Source organism: Erpetoichthys calabaricus, chromosome 5 (assembly GCF_900747795.2).
Source record: "Erpetoichthys calabaricus chromosome 5, fErpCal1.3, whole genome shotgun sequence".
NCBI classification, from domain to species: Eukaryota; Metazoa; Chordata; class Cladistia; order Polypteriformes; family Polypteridae; genus Erpetoichthys; species Erpetoichthys calabaricus.
In genome coordinates this window covers 202,175,886-202,197,318 of record NC_041398.2, presented here as the reverse complement: position 1 = coordinate 202,197,318, position 21,433 = coordinate 202,175,886, and the positions used below count along the sequence as shown (strand labels likewise).

The 21,433-nt window shown below is 41.4% G+C and overlaps 1 protein-coding gene across 1 annotated transcript in view; it reads left to right on the top strand.

Annotated features, from left to right (window-relative positions):
- The window catches only part of LOC114652866 (kinesin-like protein KIF27), a 118,618-nt gene extending 99,333 nt beyond the window's left edge, over positions 1–19,285 (top strand). Inside the window, exon 8 of the mRNA XM_051928613.1 lies at positions 19,112–19,285. The gene's annotated coding sequence lies outside the window, so the exon portion shown is untranslated. The remainder of the gene's footprint in view (positions 1–19,111) is intronic.
- The last annotated feature ends 2,148 nt before the right edge of the window (positions 19,286–21,433 follow it).

Genomic DNA, 21,433 nt, shown 5'->3' with positions numbered 1-21,433 from the left:
TCTCACAACCACACAGACATTATGCATTGCTTTGAGGTTTTTTGCAAGCGGCACTTTTTTATATACTGTAGGCAATGCCTGTCTGGCTCTGAAATATTTTCTTTGGGTTTTCATAGTGTTTCCTGGACACCTGCGTGTGCAGACAATAAAAGAGGTGTTTCATGCCATTGCAGGTAGGCAATACACAGGCAAAAACACCCACAGTTCCATGAAGAATCTCACAATCAGCCTAATATTCTCATTACCCAGGATTTCCAAATGTGATTGGGGCACATGGGACTGATCAGAGTGGAGTTTGATCAAACATTATTTGGAAAATGTACCTCTCCTCCTGATGAATAATCGGACACAGTGTCTTCATCAAGTATTTGACCTTCGTCAATATCTCGTAGGTCAGACACAGGTTCAAGGGATATGACATTCCCCGCAACTGACCCAACAAAAAAAGAGGGCTATATGGAACATACATATGACACACATTGAGGACAAATATATGCAGTGACCATCCTTTACCTGAAATGAAGTGACCACTGCATCCTGCCACTGGTTCTGGGGAGGAGCTTCCCCCTGGAATGCCCTTAGAAACAGGGCGATGGCCATTTTGCTGGATAGCCAACTCTTCTGCAGGGGTTAGGTCTGGACCGCGTGGACCTCCACCTGTTTTTTGCTTGTCTGCCTTCTTATTAGCTTTAAAATTAATGTTTCTTATATTATATATGACTCTTTATGTCAACAATTCTTTAAACAGTTATATGCCAATATTTACCAGTTTGAAGTATATTCTTGTACTTCACTTTAACCTGTTCCCATATTCTCCTTGTACTCATGTTTGATCTGGAATTATGACATATTAAACAATATTTAATCTGACACATAGGAAATGAAATGCTGCATTCAGTAAGTACAATGCACACTACTTAGCGTTTAATTTGTCGGCTACTTTTTGCCAGCCGTCTTTTCTGGTTTGGGCTGCTTTTTGCAGTGTTACCCCTTGTGCATATTAAATCTTGAAATTCTTCATGTCCTTCGAATAGAAGGTCCTGCTCTGCTTGTGTGAAAAAAAATGCGCCCGTTCTTTCATCATTTTGTTACAGCCTATCAAATATAGGCGCGCGCATTCATCTCGGATGATTAGATACAGCTAGACTAATCTACTACACAGATGCGTTTGAAAAACCGACATCCCGGATGAGTTTCACCAGTATTAACTCATCCAAGATGAGGCATCTGATCTCGGATGATTTAAGCGACGTACGGAAAATACCCCCCTGATATTGGCAAGGATTGTTTTCTAGTTAAGCAACTGGGTTAGAACAAAAGCCTGCAACCACCTCCAGGAGTGTTATTGATATCCCTTTCTTTTGATTATTTTCTCATTGTAAAATCATTTGTATTAGTGATGTTATGCATCTACAAAAGGCAAAAAGGTTAAAGGTTATTTCCACACTGAAAAGGAAAGGTTTAAGATACAAAATTTTGAGCAACTGAAAAGGAAAAAACATATATAGGAGGGGAAGGAGGCAACAAATCCTGGGGCTCATGCATAATGCCGTGCGTAGAATTCACAGTAAAACATGGCGTACGGACAAAAACGGAAATGTTCGTACACACAAAAAAATCCAAATGCATAAATCTCTGCGTTCGCCAACTTCCATGTTCTTCCACTCCATAAATCCCGGTCAGCGTGAAAAGTAACGCACGTGCATGTGCGCCTGCTGCCACTCCCCAAATTCCTTCCAGAATTACACCTCTTTGAATATGCAAATCAATATAAATAGCCCTTAAGCTCAGCGTTCTGTAAAAAGGCAATGGCAAAAGCACGGGGGGAAATAGAAGAATTTCAGCAAATACCAAGTGGAGACAAGGAAAAACGTACTATTTGTTGGTTTAAACAATGGTATAAACAACAAAAGGAAGTTGATCGAGTGACATAGAGGGTCTGAGAAACTCGAAAGCTCAAGTTCACAAAGTCGCACAGTGCTCGAAATAAAAAAGAAGTTGTCAAATATCAAAGTCGCCATGAAAAGGCGAGTTGTAGTCCACCATCTGAGTGTCATATGAAAGCTTATTAGAGTACAGAGGAAAAAAAAAAAGGGGACAGAGTGGGAAAAAAGCTCGAAATGACAACTTTAATCTCATTAAAGTAGAACATCATAAACTTAATTTTAAAATCGTTTAATTTACTAGTTTCTCAAATCCCATCGTAACTAAACCAGCACATTAAATGCTTTGTTTTGTATATGTTCTTCTATGTGCTCTATGTGTGTGAATCACTACATGCTTCTTAAACAGGCTTTCTCTTCCTCCGACAGGACACAGAATCCATTACATTCATGATATTACAACTCTCTGAATAGAAATACTGAGATGTATACTTGATATAATTTTCATGATGATAGGAATTAAAGCATATTATTAAACATGGGAACACGATCGCGCAGTGATAGTGACGAGATGGCTCCTCGTCCAGAGATTGTTCCTGCCACGCAAGATGCTTGCTGCGCCGTGTGCGACCTTCAATGAAATAATTTATTGCAGCAGTACTGTCTCTTTCAAACGTACTAACCCCCAATTCCTGTCCTTCCTTTTCTTTTTCCAAATACCCAATCGCCAAACAATCAGCTCTGTAATTGATGTAAAGCCATATGTAAGCTGAGAACGCCGATTCTTCAAAACTTTTAAGGAACATTGAAATATCTTCGTAGTACATGTTTAATTATTCTATCCATTTATCCTTCCAGTGTCGTGTCAGCCCCAGCAAGAATACAGAGTGAGACAGGAATAATCCGTGAACAGGGTGCCAGCTCGTTGCTAGCGCTGCGACACCGTGTCCTCACATGTTTAATTATTAACAATATAGATTATTTAAATTAAGTTAAAGTTTTATCTGTATAATATAATAAACATTTTGCTGCATTTCATCTTAAAAATGTCATCATATGTAAATACACGCTAAAGTGGCTCAGGTTGTGCAATATTATAACTGTATCGCAAGTTTACAGTGAGGTAATTGTACTTATAAGTACAAACAGTTCTACAAGGAGCACTTGATGGACTGATTGATTGCGTTTATAGTTCTTGAGATGAAACTATTTCTGAACCGCGAGGTCAGTACAGGAAAGGCTCTGAAGCGCTTGCCGTATGAGTGCAGTTCAAATAGGCAGCATGGCTGAGGCAGCGTGTACTAGATGCTGTATACTGATAATTCCCTTTCTGATCAGCTGCTGTAGAGCTGTGATTCCACACTCAGATACAGTGATATAAATACTCCGAGTGGTGCAGTGAGAGTAATATGGAAAAAGATGATCCGCTGTGGCAACCCCTAACGGGAGCAGCTGAAAGAAGAAGAAGGTGCAGTGAGAGTAACAGCGCTAAAGCAGCTATGGTATTTGGAATTGTTTGGCTATTCCGTAGACCATTATATTGTTACAGGTTAATTACAATCAGATGCCTTAAACTAATAAACAATATGCGGTTAATTTCAGTGTATATGATAAAACGCGTAAGGGATGTGGATCTAAAAAAGAAAGGGAAACCACACTGGAACAAAAGCACTGCTTTGACGCTGGGTGCCACCAGTTTGCAAAACTGAGCGAAGAAGTTGTGTATGCCAGGGTTTGAGCTATTGTGAAAATGTGCGTGGCTTTATGCCAAGGTTAGGTTTTATTCATTGCGATTTGAGCCTGGAAACTGGAGTACGCAACATTTTTGTGCATACGCACTGTTTATACATGAGGTCCCAGGTTAGATGAATGGAGAAAAAAGGTGAGAGTAGGTGATTAAAAGCTGCCACTAGAAGTGAGGACGTGGTAGATTAAAAAGTTGTTCTGTCATTAAGACATATTTGTGATCACAGGTGGAGAATAAACTTAGCTCAGGGATCTCCAGTTCTAGTCTTGGAGGGCTGCAGTGGCTGCAGATTTTCATTCTAATCCTTTCCTTGATAGTTTTTTGCTGTTAATGAACTATTTTACTTTAATTTTAATTACAATTTTAAGACCCTGACCCTTTAACTATAGTATTTCTTTTTTCCTTAATTAGCAGCCAAACATTAATGAGCTAAAAAAATTAACCAATACATGACCAGTAACCCGTGTCCATCATAGAGTATCTAAAAATAATGTCAATCGGCTCAGGTCCACAAAATATTTTAAAGATGTTCTTAGAAAGAAATAGCAGTTTTAGAAATGTCTGCTACGGCATAATGAGAACACCAACAAACCATGGAATTAAATAATGGATTTAATTAACAACAAGAACTGACTTCTAATTAACAAACTGATTAGAGTGGAATTGTTTGGAGTTTGAGGTCCCAACTTCATTCGTTGGTCATCTGGTTGTTCCCATCACATCTCTTTTTTGTTTAGGTGCCATTTAAGGAAAAAATGAAGCCCTACAGAGAACTGAATCTTAGAAAAAACAAGTCAATTAAAATGAAGGGAAAAGAAATTAATTATTAGCAAAAACTGGTCACTAATTAAGAAAAGCGTTAGAATGAAAGCATGCAGCTACAGCAGAATTCCAGTTCTGGAGATGGAGACCCCTGAATTAGCTTTGCCTGTTTTTCAAACAGAGAGCTCAGAGTGGCTATGATCAAGGGATATGAAGTGTTCAACAATATGCTTTTCAAAGTCATTAATGTTAATGTCTTGGACATGCTCCCTGAAACAGCCTGCTAGCCATCTACGTATTTCACATATGTACAGTATATGGCTGGACATTTCCAACAAGAAATGCAGTAAACAAGATTTTTAGACTGTTGAGAGGCTCATTGTTTAATATTACATTTTCTAGAACTTTAGAACCATTTTAACAAGTATTGGCCATTCAGCCCAGCATGCTTGCTAATATTATTCACTTACATTCTCCAAGACAACACTGAGTCAAGATTACAAGGCCATTAATGTTCTGCTTTCCACCACACTACTTGGTAATTTATTCCATGTGTCCGTGACTCATTGAGTGAATGAATTGTGTCCCGGTGTTCTAGTTGAAGAATTTATTTTAAATTAATAGTAGAAATCAATTACATGAATTCCCTTCATAGTTTCAAATACTTTAGTCATGTCACTTTTAAATTCCTATTTCCATAAACTAAAAAGGTTTGTCTCCTCTAATATTTCTTATACCAATCAGTCATTAACTCACACATCCTCAGTCCCAGAATCCTCTCCGATATTTTCACTAGTGCATCTAAAACTGCACACGATACTCCAGGTGAGCCTCACTACTGAGTTTTAAAGCCTAAGTATAACCTTCCTTTGACTTGTACTCAACACGTAATGTTAACATAACCTTACATCTTACTGGCACTTACTGGATGTAGATAATGAGGAATCCACTACAACTCTTAGGTCCTTCTCATAAGATATACCTTCACGTTTCAAACCTCCCATTGTCTATTCAAATTTAATATTTTTATTTCCATTCTGTAATACATACCATTTACTTTCAGGTGAAGTCAGATGTTTACATACCCTTAGGGTGAATCCTTTAAAACTCACTTTATGACCCCTTTACAGATTGTATACTAACAAACTATAAATTTGGCACATCATTTAAGACATCTGCTTTGTTCAGGGCAAAAGGATTCTTTTCCGACAATATTCACAGACCTCAGAGTATTTCACTTTTTATTGACTACTAGGGGGCTCTGCCCCCTGCTCGCTTTGCTCACCAACCCCCGTGCTGGCCCTACGTGCTATCATTTCCCAGATCTGCTGCTTGAGACGAATCATGCTGTTCTTTTGGATAAACACGAATATCAACTATCTCTTTGAAATATCCGTCTTTCGAAACTATCATCGCTGGCAATTTGTCACATGTTGTTTTTTTATATATGTGAGTGTGATCTTTCAGATTCATATAGAAATCCAACAAAACTTCTTTGTCCGTGTTTTTCAGATAAATTTCATGTAAAGTACGATATTTTTGAACATATCGATTTGTATCCATTATTGGCTGTAGAATTTCTAATATGCCCAATCATTTAACTTTTTCGATTCTATGTTGTATTGCTTCTCTGTGATCATAAATTTAAACCTGACCGAATTGTGGTTTCTTTGAAATTAAACTTGTAGTAGCTTTAATTGTTGCGGGACCACAGATTCTCATAGAGTAAGGTCCTGAATCGTGTAAATCTACATTCTGAGGATTGAATGTTGTAACAGATTATTGTAGATGCGGATATTTTGCATGTAGTTTCATCAAATAACAAATCTTTTATTTCTCGCGGATATGCCTCTTCATTGGGAAGAAACACTACTTTTCCCTGATGGTAACACAAATTAGACGATCTACAAGTCTCCGACTTAAAGTTTAAAGCAGAACAATAACTACATACTTCTGTCATATCACCTATGTCCATATATTCGATTTCTTTTGCTGTTCCATTATTTCATTGAGTAATAATTTCCATTTGTTAGCGCTAATGCAATCTTTACTATCAGTTTTTTGAGACTTTTGAATTTTAGTACTTTCATAATCTCTAACTTGCTCTGCATGTGTATTGCACCTACGTTTTTGAACCTCTTTATGATGTTCTACTTTGTCTTCTACTCTTTGTCTCCTCTTCTTCTACTGTTTTTCTTTTATTTCTGCCCCCACTTGGACCTGTTAGGTTTTCAATTCATCTATTGCCACAAAGTCTCGTCTCACGGGACGTCATATTATCTCTCTGAAAAAGGCTTGTCTCGTCTCTCTGAAAAAGTCTCGTCTTCTCCCAAGATTTTTTTATATAATAGAGAGATATCACAATTCCCTAAGTGTATGTACACTTCTGACTTCAGCTGTACATTAAATTTCATCTGCCTCAAGTCTGCCCAGCCCTGTATGCTATCCAGGTCCCTCTGTAATGATTCAGTGGATTCTATTTTTATCTCCCCTTCCACATAGTTTTGTATCATCTGCAAACCTGACCAGCTGATTTAATTACTTGTCTAGATCGTTGAATGTATTAAAAAGCACAGCAGTCCCTGCACTGGTCTTTATAGGCCACTCCTTTCAACATCACCTATTTCTGGAAAAGTTCCTCTCAACATAACCATTTGTGTTGGGTGTTTGAGGAACGTTTCCACCCATTTACACACTGCACCTGCACTGCACACTCCAAGTCATACTTTCCCACTTTTACATGGTGAACACCTCTTAAAATAACAAATCACACTGGGGATTAGGCATAGCTACTCTTGCACTGTTCCCCTATCATGTAGCATGGCTGGTATCTTTGCTTGTTTTTTTCTATTGTCTTGCTCACTATCTGCAATCCGCCAATGACAAGGCCCTGTTTTCTGCACAGGGCTCCTGTTTATTCTCTCCTCTGGAAGTCTCCACCTGCATTCCTGAATCTTCCTGGGTTTATAGAATGTAGTGAAAATCTTCCACAAACATGGAAATATACATCACTCTCTGTCCCCTTGTAATGGGCCACTATTACTCACTCATCCATTCTGGTCCATCTTCAGGACAGTCCTCCGGCCACTACACTGTTGTTAGGCAACTACAGGCACAAGTAAACAGTGTTTTGTCTGGTGTTTTAAGTGCATTTTTCTTTAGATTAAATATAAGGATGTTTTTTTTTTTAATTAAAATTTTGCCTGGATCACATCCTTTGTCCTTAGCTGTTTTTTTCCTCAGCCATCCCTTGGAACTAGAGCCACCTCTGTCAGAACCTTCTGGCATCACCCCTGCATAACAGATGTGTTCACTCTCAGTGTTAGAGTGATTGCAATTAAGTGCCCAGGAATCTAACTTACTCTCCACCCGTATAACCTGAATACTGACACATAAAGAGATAGTGTCCTTCAGTTTCACCAACTGCTTCCTGTTAGAAAGAAAATCCATTACATGCCAGCCCAAGAACTAATTGATACATAAGGTGGTTAGCTTAACAAAAGTTTTTAGAGAATGAATTGTGGATAAAACAGCTGTAAAAAGTGATCCAGGCATACGTGAAGTGATTGAAGATATATAAATACGCCATGAAGCCTAAAGAACAGTGCCACGTCCACTGATTTAGTTAAAAATTAAAGCTATTAAACCTATGTTTAGTAAGGCAAATTTTAATCAGAAGTGACAAAGTCTAAAAAGATTTAAAAGCATTTTACACACAATGCAGGTTCTGTTCATCCCAAAATTTAAAGAACTCTGCAGTGGATAACTTAGTAGCTGAAAAAGAAATTACAAGGGAGAAAAGTGTTGGGGGCTTAAAAGAGCATCATAAAAACTACAGGGCATACAAGAAAAATGGTTAAAAATGGTAATAGAAAAGCTAAAAGGCAATTAGAGAGAAATATTGTAGAAAGGGCAAAAGATGACCCTAAAGCTCTTTTCGGAAAGGATTAGTTTTACACCAGGAGACGGGGTTAAGTGAGTGCTTGAAGTTCGGCCGGCACACACTGGAACTTTACCAGCATTTCCCTGTTCTAGTATTATGAGTATCCATCCATCCATCCATCCATTGTCTCCCGCTTATCCGAGGTCGGGTCGCAGGGGCAGCAGCTTGAGCAGAGATGCCCAGACATCCCTCTCCCCGGCCACTTCTTCTAGCTCTTCCGGGAGAATCCCAAGGCGTTCCCAGGCCAGTCGAGAGACATAGTCCCTCCAGCGTGTCCTGGGTCTTCCCCGGGGCCTCCTCCCGGTTAGACGTGCCCGGAACACCTCACCAGGGAGGCGTCCAGGAGGCATCCTGATCAGATGCCCGAGCCACCTCATCTGACTCCTCTCGATGCGGAGGAGCAGCGGCTCTACTCTGAGCCCCTCCCAGATGACTGAGCTTCTCACCCTATCTTTAAGGGAAAGCCCAGACACCCTGCGGAGGAAACTCATTTCAGCCGCTTGTATTCGCGATCTCGTTCTTTCGGTCACTACCCATAGCTCATGACCATAGGTGAGGGTAGGAACATAGATCGACTGGTAAATTGAGAGCTTCGCCTTGCGGCTCAGCTCCTTTTTCACCACGACAGACCGATGCAGAGCCCGCATTACTGCGGATGCCGCACCGATCCGCCTGTCGATCTCACGCTCCATTCTTCCCTCACTCGTAAACAAGACCCCGAGATACTTGAACTTCTCCACTTGGGGCAGGATCTCGCTACCAACCCTGAGAGGGCACTCCACCCTTTTCCAGCTGAGGACCATGGTCTCGGATTTGGAGGTGCTGATTCTCATCCCAGCCGCTTCACACTCGGCTGCGAACCGATCCAGAGAGAGCTGAAGATCACGGCCTGATGAAGCAAACAGGACAACATCATCTGCAAAAAGCAGTGACCCAATCCTGAGCCCACCAAACCGGACCCCCTCAACGCCCTGGCTGCGCCTAGAAATTCTGTCCATAAAAGTTATGAACAGAATCGGTGACAAAGGGCAGCCCTGGCAGAGTCCAACTCTCACTGGAAACGGGTTCGACTTACTGCCGGCAATGCGGACCAAGCTCTGGCACCGATTGTACAGGGACCGAACAGCCCTTATCAGGGGGGCCGGTACCCCATACTCTCGGAGTACCCCCCACAGGATTCCCCGAGGGACACGGTCGAATGCCTTTTCCAAGTCCACAAAACACATGTAGACTGGTTGGGCAAACTCCCATGCACCCTCCAGGACCCTGCTAAGGGTATAGAGCTGGTCCACTGTTCCGCGACCAGGACGAAAACCACACTGTTCCTCTTGAATCCGAGGCTTGACTGTCCCTGATGTCCATGCGATGTTACAGAGGCGTGTCAACCAAGACAGTCCTACAACATCCAGAGCCTTGAGGAACTCCGGGCGTATCTCATCCACCCCCGGGGCCCTGCCACCAAGGAGTTTTTTGACCACCTCGGTGACCTCAGTCCCAGAGATGGGGGAGCCCACCTCTGAGTCCCCAGGCTCTGCTTCCTCATTGGAAGGCATGTTAATGGGATTGAGGAGGTCTTCGAAGTACTCCCCCCACCGACCCACAACGTCCCGAGTCGAGGTCAGCAGCGCACCATCCCCACCATATACAGTGTTGACACTGCACTGCTTCCCCCTCCTGAGACGCCGGATGGTGGACCAGAATCTCCTCGAAGCCGTCCGAAAGTCGTTCTCCATGGCCTCCCCAAACTCCTCCCACGCCCGAGTTTTTGCCTCAGCAACCACCAAAGCCGCATTCCGCTTGGCCTGCCGGTACCTATCAGCTGCCTCCAGGGTCCCACAGGACAAAAGGGTCCTGTAGGACTCCTTCTTCAGCTTGACGGCATCCTTCACCGCCGGTGTCCACCAACGGGTTCGGGGATTGCCGCCACGACAGGCACCGACCACCTTACGGCCACAGCTCCGGTCAGCTGCCTCAACAATAGAGGCACGGAAGATGGCCCATTCGGACTCAATGTCCCCCACCTCCCTCGGGATGTGGTCGAAGTTCTGCCGGAGGTGGGAGTTCAAGCTACTTCTGACAGGGGGCTCTGCCAGACGTTCCCAGCAGACCCTCACAACACGTTTGGGCCTACCACGCCTGACCGGCATCCTCCCCCACCATCGAAGCCAACTCACCACCAGGTGGTGATCAGTTGACAGCTCCGCCCCTCTCTTCACCCGAGTGTCCAAGACATGTGGCCGCAAGTCCGACGACACAACCACAAAGTCAATCATCGAACTGAGGCCTAGGGTGTCCTGGTGCCAAGTGCACATATGAACACCCCTATGCTTGAACATGGTGTTCGTTATGGACAATCCGTGACGAGCACAGAAGTCCAATAACAAAACACCACTCGGGTTCAGATCGTGGGGGCCATTCCTCCCAATCACGCCCTTCCAGGTCTCACTGTCATTGCCCACGTGAGCATTGAAGTCTCCCAGCAGAACGAGGGAGTCCCCAGAAGGTATGCCCTCCAGCACCCCCTCCAGGGACTCCAAAAAGGGTGGGTACTCCGAACTGCTGTTTGGTGCATACGCACAAACAACAGTTAGGACCCGTCCCCCCACCCGAAGGCGAAGGGAGGCTACCCTCTCGTCCACCGGGGTAAACCCCAATGTACAGGCTCCAAGTCGGGGGGCAATAAGTATACCCACACCCGCTCTGCGCCTCTCACCGGGGGCAACTCCAGAGTGGTAGAGAGTCCAGCCCCTCTCAAGGAGATTGGTTCCAGAGTCCAAGCTGTGCGTCCAGGTGAGTCCGACTATATCTAGCCGGAACCTCTCAACTTCGCGCACTAGCTCAGGCTCCTTCCCCTTCAGAGAGGTGACATTCCACGTCCCAAGAGCCAGCTTCTGTAGCCGAGGATCGGACCGCCAAGGTCCCCGCCTTCGGCCACCACCCAACTCACACTGCACCCGACCTCCTTGGCCCCTCCCATAGGTGGTGAGCCTATTATGAGTACTGGTAGTTAATGTAAGTGTCCCAGTTCATATGGACCTCATTAATGACTATAATTTATATAATTTAAATTCACCCCACCACATCCTCCCACATCTATACAAAGTGTCTATATCTGTATACCTTGAACCTTTAAGTGAGTATGTGCCCCCCTAACCCTCCCTCGGTTTTTAAGCATGCACAACAAGGAGTACCAGCATTTCTTTTTTTCCACTTCAGGCACTGAGTAAAGTAGTTATTATCGGAGGATCTATGTAATTTTAGTCCTGTCCAAATTGCTCAAATGACAGAGGTGAGTGAGTACATATATAAATCATTGATGCTTAATTTTATGGACAAATTCATAAGAATGTGATGCTAGCAAATATTCCATTATATAAAATGGGTGAAATAACTATAGGCCAGTCAGCTTACCATACATCACAAGTAAATTTACGGAAGAGATAATAAAAGAAAATATTGAGCATCACCTGGCAAAAACAGGTGTATTTATAATCAGTCAGCATGGTTCAGGCAGGTGAGATTATGTTTCACTAATATGCTGGAATTCTATGAGGAAAATCCAAAAGTATACAACAAGAGAGGTGCATATGACATTATTTTCAGTAGACCTTTGATAAAGTATCATGCAAGAAGTTAATCATTACATTAAAAGAACAGTAGTACTAGGGTGTTGTACCGTGTTAGCCATTATGAATGTAGTGAAAAGTCAAGCAAAATGACGCCTTTTATTGGCTAACTAAAAAGATTACAATATGCAAGCTTTCGAGGCAACTCAGGCCCCTTCTATAGCCAAGATGTAATGATATGCCTTGCATATTTTTAGTTAGCCAATAAAAGGTGTCATTTTGCTTGACTTTTCATTAAAAGAACAGAAAATTTAAGGTGCAGTGTGTATAAGGAGAAACTTTTTCTCAGAACAAAGGGTTATTTTGAGAGGAGGTTTTTTAGAATTAGGTGATGTTAAAAGAGGTGTCATTCAGGAATCAATGTTGGGACCACTGTTTTTTTTAATATACACATATACATATATATATATATATATATATATATATATATATATATATATATATATATATATATATATATATATATATATATAGTGGGAATATGGGTCCCTGTTGACCCCTGAACCCGCAGACAACACGTTCTGACACCAGGTAAAATATTAGAATTAAATTTTAATTCTTCCAATAATGTGCACAAAGCACCTCCACCTCCACTACACACAATAATAAACAATAAATCAAAACAATAATCAATCACAATCCTCCACTCCATGCAGCTCCGTTCCACACCCTCCCAACTCGGCTCAGTCTGCTGGGAAGTGCTTCTGTCCCTCAGTCCATGTGATTTCATAGCACTTCCGGGTCAGATGAAAACTTCTTCTTTTCTTCGGCCCAGAAGTACTTCATTCCTTCCATCTCCGTGATTAGGGAGTACTTCTGGGCTATAATAAAGACCATTGTGCCTCCCTGCAGTGTCCCCTGGCGGCCCCCACGGTATCCAGCAGGGCTGTGCAGTAAAACTCCATTGTCCATGATGCCCTGCTGGAATTCGGGGCACCTCCATGTTGCAGGGAGGACTCCATCTAGTGGCGTGGGGGTATTGGCCGGGATAAGCTGCCGGCCATATATCACTATATATATATAAATGATGTGTATAGGAATAAGGAAAAATAGTTTTCAGATGATGACCAAACTAAACAGAATGGAAGATCATCTAGAATCCACTGAATCATTACAGAGGGACCTGGACAGAATATATATTGTGATAAAAACACAGACCAGACATCATAAAAAGGTGTGGAGCAGCCACCCGTATAATATCCCCGGCTACAAAAGATTTTTTAAGTTGACAGCGACGTTCGCAATACTGAGTCCAAAACAGAACTGATTTCTTGGTGGTAAGATGGTGGCTTTAAAGGCTCATATAAGGAATTGACGTCATCAAGGGGGCCGGACCTGGAAGTGTCGTCATCGAGGGGGCCGGACCCGGAAGTGATGTCATCGAGGGGGGCCGGAATCTGGCAGAATTTCTCGGGAACGGTCTGCAGGGAACTGAGAAAGACAGTTAGTGCACCCCGCCACCCCTTGGTCGGATGTGATATTAGATAGATAGATATTTTATTAATCCCAAGGGGAAATTCACATACTCCAGCAGCAGCATACTGATACAAAAAAAACAATATTAAATTAAAGAGTAACAAAAATGCAGGTAAAAACAGACAATAACTTTGAATAATGTTAACGTTTACCCCCCCGGGTGGAATTGAAGAGTTGCATAGTTTGGGGGAGGAACGATCTCCTCAGTCTGTCAGTGGAGCAGGACAGTGACAGCAGTCTGTCGCTTAAGCTGCTCCTCTGTCTGGAGATGATACTGTTTAGTGGATGCAGTGGATTCTCCATGATTGATAGGAGCCTGCTCAGCGCCCGTCACTCTGCGACTGATGTCAAACTGTCCAGCTCCATGCCTACATTAGAGCCTGCCTTCCTCACCAGTTTGTCCAGGCGTGAGGTGTCCTTCTTCTTAATGCTGCCTCCCCAGCACACCACCATGTAGAAGAGGGCGCTCGCCACAACCGTCTGATAGAACATCTGCAGCATCTTATTGCAGATGTTGAAGGACGCCATTCTTCTAAGGAAGTATAGTTGTCTCTGTCCTCTCTTGCACAGAGTATCAGTATTGGCAGTCCAGTCCAATTTATCATCCAGCTGCACTCCCAGGTATTTATAGGTCTGCACCCTCTGCACATAGTCACCACTGACGATCACGGGGTCCATGAGGGGTCTGGGCCTCCTAAAATCCACCACCAGCTCCTTGGTTTTGCTGGTATTCAGGTGTAGGTGGTTTGAGTCGCACCATTTAACAAAGTCCTTGATGAGGTTCCTATACTCCTCCTCCTGCCCACTCCTGATGCAGCCCACGATAGCAATGTCGTCAGCGAACTTTTGCACGTGGCAGGACTCCGAGTTGTATTGGAAGTCCGATGTATATAGGCTGAACAGGACCGGAGAAAGTACAGTCCCCTGTGGCGCTCCTGTGTTGATGACCACAATGTCAGACCTGCAGTTCCCGAGACGCACATACTGAGGTCTGTTTGTAAGATAGTCCATGATCCATGCCAATAGGTATGAATCTAATCCCATCTCTGTCAGCTTGTCCCTAAGGAGCAGAGGTTGGATGGTGTTGAAGGCGCTAGAGAAGTCTAGAAACATAATTCTTACAGCACCACTGCCTCTGTCCAAGTGGGAGAGGGATTGGTGTAGCACAGGGGTGGGCAAATTCATTCCTGGAGGGCCGCAGTGGCTGCAGGTTTTTGTTCCAACCCAATTGCTTAATAAGAAGCACTTATTGCTCAAGTAACACTTCTGCTTCATTTTAGTTATCTCCCTCGTTAAGATTATGAACCCTTATTGCTTATTTAAGTCTTAAACAGCTGCATTCTTGGTTTTTAATTGCTCCTTATTAGCAATAACATGCAAATGACAAAAGAAACCAGCAGTTATCCATTTTGCTTGTTACCCTTTACACCTGTGTGTATTTATCGTGCACTATTTGGTTTAATTAAATACTTGGAAGGAAAGAGAAGAGAAAAAAGTGAAGGATTGAGAATTACCCCTCCGTTTTACACTTCAAAGTATTTGGATGCTATCCTTAGAATGGAAAAAAAAATCTAGGATATGAGAATGACTTGACATCGCAGAGTTAAAGCACTAACAAGCCATGAAATGTAATTATTGGCAAGGATTGTTTTCTAATTAAGCAACTGGGTTGGAACAAAAACCCGCAGCCACTGCGACCCTCCAGGAATGAATTTGCCCACCCCTGGTGTAGCATATAGATGATGGCATCCTCCGCTCCCACCTTCTCCTGGTATGAGAACTGCAGAGGGTTGAGGGCGTGTTGGACCTGTGGCCTCAGGTGGTGAAGCAGCAGCCTCTCCATGGTCTTCATCACATGTGACGTCAGAGCGACAGGCCGGAAGTCGTTCAGCTCACTAGGACGTGATACCTTTGGGACTGGGGTGATGCAAGATGTTTTCCAAAGCCTCGGGATTCTCCCCTGTTCCAGGCTCAGGTTGAAGATGCACTGTAGAGGACTCCCCAGCTCCGACAAACAGACCTTCAGCAGTCGTGGCAATACTCCATCTGGACCCGCTGCTTTGCTGGCACGAAGTCTCTTCAGCTCTCTGCTCACCTGCACTGCTGTAATTGTGGGTGGGGATGTCTCTCCTATGCTGGTATCAGCAGAAGGATGGGTGGAGGGTGCAGTACTCCGAGGTGAGAGTGGGTTAGGGTGGTCAAACCTGTTAAAGAAGTTGTTCATTTGATTTGCTCTCTTCACGTCTCTCTCGATGGTGGCACCCCGCTTCGAGCTGCAGCCAGTGATGATCTGCATCCCATCCCACACTTCCGTTCATACTGTTATTCTGCAACTTCTGCTCCAGCTTTCTCCTGTACTACTCCTTCGCCGCCCTGAGCTGGACTCTGAGTTCCTTCTGCACGCGCTTGAGCTCATGCTGATCACCGCCTTTAAAAGCCCTTTTCTTCTGGTTCAAAAGGCCCTTCATGTCACTTGTAATCCATGGCTTGTTGTTAGCATAGCAGCGTACAGTTCTTACTGGAACTACAATTTCCATACAGAACTTGATGTAGTCAGTAGTGCAGTCAACAACCTCCTCAATGTTCTCACTATGTGATCCCTGCAGGATATCCCAGTCCGTAGTTCCAAAGCAGTCTCTCAGTGCCTGCTCTGCTTCAGGGGACCACTTCCTGAATGAGCGTGTGGTTGTAGGTAGGACCCTCACTCTTGGTTTGTAGTGAGGCTGAAACAGAATCCGGTTATGATCTGCTTTCCCAAGTGCAGGCAGCGGGGTGGCGCTGTATGCGTCTTTAACGTTTGCATACAGCAAGTCAATAGTCTTATTTCCCCGGATGTTACAGTCCACATACTGGGAAAAGGCAGGTAATGTTTTGTTCAGCGTCACATGGTTAAAATCTCCAGTGATTAGCACAAGCACCTCAGGGTGCTGCGTTTGTAACTTAGCAACAGCAGAATGGATGATGTCACTCGCTATGTAATATGTAATATATTACCATTACTTAAGCCCTTCAGCTGCCTCCTACTCGCACGTGTGTGACAATATATATATATATCTGTCTGTCGTGCAAAAACTTGTGAACCCCTGGGCTTTGAATCTTGAACTTGGTCTCAGTTGACAGCTTATGTCATGATACAAAAAGCAAAACCCTTGAATTAGACATGTGGGCTACCTTGGCAACAAAATTCCTCTTTGGGTCCTCTTTCTGACCATTGATATTGTAGAGTGCCTCATAAGAAACAATGACTCAAGTGTGCCGTGGCTGACGGGAAAAACAGCACAACAGTCGTGAAGGCCAACTCAACTCCATCATGTTATTTGGCTTTGGGTCCATCAGTCCAGCAGGCAGAATATATCTGTCAGAAAAAGAGTCAAGGTGACATCGGATATCAGTGGAGAACATTGCAGGAACCCTGACGGTGCGACCTTAAGTGCTGTGTTTCATGAGAGATACATGCACCACCTTTCTTTGAGGACCTGGGGTCGGAGTGCTACTAGTTTTATCTTACTTCTATGGAGTGCTGTTTAGTCTTCCTTTTTAAACCTGTCTTTCAGATTCTCAATTTTAATTAAATGATTATTTATTCAATATTGTCCTCCTGAGGCAATTATTTTTCAACTGTGTAAACTTGGAACTTCCACAACATAATGAGTAAATACGTATTTGTTAAGATTTTATTCCAATATAAATAAAGGTCACATTAAAAATGTATTTTGATTTTCAGTGCTTTGAAATAAAAATATCACAGAGAAAAAAAATCAATGTAGGCTTTATTATTCAGTAAAGGTAAAGAACAAGTCAAGAGTTCAAAAACCTTTGCAAGCCTCAGTATCTGACAAACAAGCAAACTGTTTTTACAGAATGTGCTTAGTGAGGAGTAAAACATATGACCTAGGAAAACCAGTGTATGATAGCTTTATAGTATTTGAAGTTAGAATTCTGTCCCTGAGAGATTTTAAATAATATTAATCATGAAATATGTATATGTTATACAGTTTTAAGCTTGAATTATAGAATGGTTTACATAAATTGAAGAAGAGTACATGTTGCATATAATAGAATGTCACTGAATTCAACAGAATTGTTTTGAGTTATTTATTGAGAGGTCCCTTTCCGATTGTTACAGAACATTATCTAGGCCTGTGAACCACTAAATTAGATAATAAAGTTAGGAATATTACCAATATCTTCATCAGTAGAAGCTAAAACATATCCAAGCATTGATACTGGTGTAAGATTAGGAAAGGATTGTCACTTAAATCAGAATTCCCACTTCTTAAAAGAATACATATTTTTTTTAATACGCTATTTGTAGTGATGACCAAGAAAAATTATCTCATGTTTTCTTGCACAATAAGAGGAAATACAATGGAATGTAATGACGACTCGCGCTCTACAAGAACAAACAATGTAAAAAACATTTACGGGGCTGGGGGGGTATTGTCATGATTAATCTACATTTCCGTTATCCATTCATACGCTCAAAGAATGCAAAGCGCATGCATTTTTTGCTAAATTATTTGTAACAATTATTTCCAGACAAAGCAGCATACATTGTGACCTGGAAAAATGCATTACTGTAATTCTGTGCTTTTGAATTGGAGACAGCATTTTTGACCAATGAATGAGGGGGAGAGACAGGTCTTAAATTCAAAAGAACAGAATTGTGGGAATTTGTTTTCAAGTTTTGATGAACACTACACGATTCCAGCTTAAAAACTTTAATGAACAAACTTTTTTTTTTTGTCTTTTGAAGTAGTATAAGAAAAATAACATCCCCTTAATTGTCTTTGCTTTTAGCAAAATCCTACATTCCCACTAACTTTAGGGTTGCCAGACGTCCCTTATATACAGGACATGTACCATATTTGATCATTTTGTCCCCTGTCCCATATTGACCTTTCAGGGACACCCAAATGTCCCGTATTTAGTTCATTTTCAAATTTCGTAATAAACATTTTTACTACCTTCTTAAGGTACTTAATTGTAACTTTATAAGTAATTATACTTTCTTTTCTCAGATTCTCTTGATGAAAATAATACAAATGTAATGAAGAAACTAGTGTTTGCTGCCTGTTTGCAACTTGTTCTGTTGCTGTGGTTGGCTGAGGACAGCGACACTCTTACTGTTTTGCTCTGTATCAGCATTGCAACATACAGTGTGTCGTTACTACTTGCCACGGCCCACTTTTTTTCTAACTGCCTGTATTAAATAATAATATTTCTCTGTTGTCTGTATTAAATAAATATTTTCAAATGATTTCACTTTTACAGATTTTTTTTTTAGCTTGTATTAAATAATTTTCAAATGATTTTACTTTTGTTTTCCTCATAACCCATTAAAATCCTTGCTTTATGTTTTTAACTTATGTCTCTACTTTTATATAATATATTGGTCTGGGTGTGTAAGGGGGCAAGTATAAATTTATAAATATATAGCAATATAGAGAGAGATTTTAAGAGTGTCGTGTATTTCAAATTTTCTAATCTGGCAACCCTAACTAACTTTGATGTTGACCTTTCTAATAAACACCTAAATAAATGAGTCTTTTGTAAATAGCATCTGAAGGAATAAAGCATTATTAAAATTTTCTCTGCATATATTGTAAATGCCTGAATGATGAGTGCTGTTTTGTGAACATGAATCTCTTGGTCTTTTCTTCTTTCCTTACAGAATGAAACTTCAAAGAAGATGCAGGAGGAGCCTTTTGAAAGATCAATTAAAAGCTACAACAAAACTCTGCCAAAAACTTCACTCTCCAATTGTTTCAAGAAAAATCTGTTTTCAGGCCTGCCTGCTTAGCTGTCTTTACATATTCTTGTGCTTGCTTCAATCGTCATGTTTTTCATGTCTTAACTAATAAACTTGAAATCTTAGTCATGCAACACAATACTGAAATGCAAAAATAAAAAAATACAGTGATGTCTGCAAAAAGCTTTCTAGACTGGAATGGGTTGCCGTGAAGTATGGTCATTTGTGGTGTTTAGCCATTTGAATTTCTTGAATTAATAAGATGGCTTAGTGCTTTCCTTGCTTTTAAGCTCCAGTTTTGCTGTATTTTGAATAAATGTGGACATTCGGGACTCAAATATGCTATTTTTTTTCAGTTTTTTGAAGAACCTTCACTATGATGAAATTACAGTATACCTAAAGTGTTTCAGGAGGTTATTCCAGAAGTCAAGTTTCAGTCACAATTAGTTTAACAGTCAATGCCTTTGGCACAGCCCAGGAAATGGGAGGACTGGAGCACAAATGCGACATACAAAAAAATAAGACAACAGCCGAGCTCGTATGATGTAACACACCGTTATTTAACACATTTTGGTTGCTTACCCCATTTTACCCATGTGAAGCTTTATGGTACTTTTGTTTGAACCTGGAATCCTTAATAAATTTATATCTCCAAATGTAAATGTCCTTTATAGTTATGCTAAACTTACTAGTGGGATTTACTAGTGTGAAAACTTATATCTGGTACCCCCACTCAAAGTGCATTATATATCTCTTAATAACATTATTTTAAAGACTAAGGTCAAGACCTTAATGTATTTAGCTTATTTCAAACTGGCTTTGGAAGAATGTTTTGGGTCTTTGTTTTCCTGAAAGGTGACTTTTATCCAATGTCCTAGATCTCTTACACACTTGAGACATTTCCAAACTATCCATTACACTTGTGCCATATACCATGTAGCTGTGAGGCTTCAAATCATGTGAAACACATACAGTGAGTCATGCCATGGGCTTTCAAATGTTTGACCAGCTAGGGCGCTTTGTAGCAGACCATATACTAGGAAAAAAAAAAATCGTTATAGTCCAGATTATGGTCAGGAAAGGGGTTTTGTTTAAACAACAAAATACAATGGGCAGTAAAGGGAATACAAATATAATACAAATACAATATAAATGTATATAACTTATAATAAATAGAACTCTTCTTTTGGCTGTCTACACAAATGTCAAACAAAAATGCTCTTTCTTCCCTCACGGCTTTCCTCTTCCTCAACACACTGGCTATTCTTTTCTTCTTACTGGATGAGTCCTTGTCTCTGCTCCTCTCCCAACCCCAAGCTCATCTGAGGGGGTGGAGGCCTTTGTAAGTTTTTTTAGGTTTATTGGGTCATTATTGTCACACAACAGAGCACTGTGAAATTTTTGTTTCCATGTACTGATCAAAATGCAACACATTCCCTCTCTCCAACACCATGATTAGTGAGTATAACAACCTTGCATTCAAAGTTAAATATGCAAGTCGTCCTACATTTTCCAGGAAAAATAAACACTACAGTAGGAGGTAAAGCATTTATTTAAGTCTCACAAACTCTTGAAGAATCCAACTGGTAATAGAGTGTATACCGTTATTCTTAGCATTTGCATCAAGTTACTCTTGCAAGCATATCTGGGTCACCTCTTTCCCCACAGAGACTGCTGGAATTCCCAGGAACCTTGGAGCAAACTTTAACTAGGTAATCATTGCTCCTATAGAGTTCAACCCAAACCAAGAATCAGATGTTATGACATATTGGCAGGAAAAGGGTGTCCCATCCAGAGCAAACACTGCCTTGCAATTCCCATTCATCTGCTCCCCTTACAATGTGTTGCGGCCAATATATTCAGTACATATGAAATTAGTCGTATTTCATTTTAGGTTTGTAAGTAACTAGCTGATGTACCTGGTGTTACCCGGGCATATTTGTATAATGGGTTAAGGTAAAAAAGAAAATATTTTGTGCTTTTTAAATGTTGACCCTTTTGTCATTACTGGCTTCTTTCCTTATCCATCATCTACAATACCTCTGATATCTCCTCAATGTCTCTGCCCTAACGAGTTGAGTATTTGCTCTTTTTGTGTATGAGTGCTTTCTGAAATGGAACCACTACTACTTTGTATTTCCTGGTTTACTGTGCTTTGACAAATAAATGATTAATCCTAAATTAAACTATTTATGTTAAGTTGGGTTAACACTGATATTCCAACAAAATGTTATGAACATGCAC